Below are 2,340 nucleotides of genomic sequence, written 5' to 3' on the forward strand. Positions count from 1 at the left end.
ACCTGAATAAAACTCAGCAGCGACTTCTCAATAAGACTGGTGAGTTCAAGGGTAGTCGGAGCTAGCCAGGGCTTTTACACCTATTTTAAAGAGGGCCTAATTTCATGGTCACCCTCAGGTCAAAGGGATTCCATAATGCTGGAACCACAGACACACAAATGTAAACATTTTCCCTGTTGACTCTATAAGTCCCATGTGGCTCATCCTCATTTCCTCATGCTTCAGAGGAATGGGATGATCTAGAGAAAGTAGGAAGCTCAGAACACTTTCCAGGATTCAGGCATTAAGGGCCTTTAGGCAGAAATCTTCTTCACCTACCCAATCCCCACAAGCATCATACTGCTGTGTGCTGCACTAGTGCAGGCAATGCCTCGGTCTGTTTGGGAGCCTAGTGAGCAATGTCCATTTGTGAACATAAAAACTTCCTTCAGAATTTGCTGCTTGTTGGTTGCTAGGCTATACGTGCAATTGGAGGCAAGTGGTGGTCTAAAATTGATCATGTGAATGCTCTTGCTTTGAACTTCATTAGATATTTAAACTTCCCTGTGAAAAGACTTCTCGTGTGTGTGTGAGATATTGTGGTTCACTGCCCACAAAAGGTGCTTAAAATAGCTTGAAAATAAAATTAGGGCGCATTTTAACCTGTGTACAATTCCCAATTACTAAAAGATCTTGTAGGCCCATAACTGCATAAAAATTTAGCGCTTAGCCCTTGTAATGGGAAAATTGACATGACCTTAATGATCGTGCCTCTGCCAAAGGAGGGAGCATGGAAGAAGCAGTCTATGGCAAGTGCTGTCACTGTTTGGCGTGGTCAAATCACTTACCTCACAATGTACCACAAGTTCCCCAACTGTAAAATAGCAAGATGCTGCTTGCTCCCTTTTGTGAAATGTTTCATGGGTGAAACATGCTGAGTGCAGGCTAAGTGGTGGTGGTTATTTCGCTTGCACTAGCACCTGCATTGTTCTAGGCACTTTGCAAACAAAAGTTGACTCAGACTCTGCCTCACAGAACGTACGATCTAAAACACTAAATACAAATGATTATTTGCTGTGGTGCCACTTAGCCTAAGTGTTTCAGGCACAGTAGACATATCTGGACATGTCAGAGCATTTCAGATGTTCATTGTCCATTTTTAAAACAGTTAAACACTATGAAATATTTTTTATTTACCTGTTTTGTAGAGGGAAGAATCAGGGCTGTTGGAGGAAAATCTCTTTAAGATCACTGCAGAGAAACATTTCCGAATAGCATTTTGATGCTGCTGTCTGGGGATCCAGTAGGAACAGCTATGCACTAACAGGAATGGTCACATTTAAAGACTAGGGTCACATTCATGACTGGGGTAACTCCCAGTGGGGATGAACTGGTCTCAGGATCTTTGGCAAATTGTGTAGCAAGGGTCAAACTCCATCCAAAGTGCACTGCTATACTGGACTATTGAACGACGGCTGCGCTGTTGATAAACATGTTGCATGTAGCAGTGCTACACAGACTGGAACACCTGCATTGTGTCACCAGCCTTAGCATGCCTCAAAAGTGGTCCTGTAAATTGGTCCCATGGGATTCATGTATAATGTCTTACATGTCGAGGGCTCCATGCTGCTCTCCATGCCTGTGAGTAGGAAGGACCACAGCCTCCCTATCCCCTGATCTATGGCCAGGGAAATCCATTCCCAGACCCTCCCACCCCAGAGAAGCCTCATCAAAGAGGCTCCAGGCCTTCAGGCTGGGAGGGATTAACTGGTAACCAGAGGCGGCTCTAGGCATCAGCAAAGCAAGCACGTGCTTGGGGCAGCCCATTTGCAGGGGCGGCAGCCGGGGGATCTAGCCTGGGAGCTGAGAACCAACAGAGGGCCCTGGGAGCTGTAGTTCCTTGGTTAGCTCCCTGCCTATAGAGCCAGCCCTGGAGCAGGGAAAGAACTACATTTCCCAGCATTCCCTTGGCCACTACCAACAGAAAAGAGGGGGAGGGAGTGAGGAAGCTGAGCCCTCATTCTGCAGCCTGCTTTGAATGGAGAGCTGCACTATGAGTAGGGATACCATATTTTAACATTCAAAAAATAGGACACTCCACGGGGCGGGAGGGTAGCCCCACCATCCACTCCCTCCGACTACCCCCCACAGAAACCCCAACCCATCCAACCCCCCTGCTCTCGTCCCCTGATCACCCCCTCCCGGGACCCCTGCCCCAACTGCCCCCCAGGACCCCACCCCCTATCTAAGCCTCACTGGTCCTTGTCCCCTGATTGCCCCCTCCCCGGACCCCACCCTATCTAAGCCTCCCTTCTCCTTGTCCCCAACTGCCCCCTCCTGAGACCCCCCCCAACTTCCTCC

Source organism: Trachemys scripta, chromosome 2 (genome assembly GCF_013100865.1).
Source record: "Trachemys scripta elegans isolate TJP31775 chromosome 2, CAS_Tse_1.0, whole genome shotgun sequence".
NCBI classification, from domain to species: domain Eukaryota; kingdom Metazoa; phylum Chordata; order Testudines; family Emydidae; genus Trachemys; species Trachemys scripta.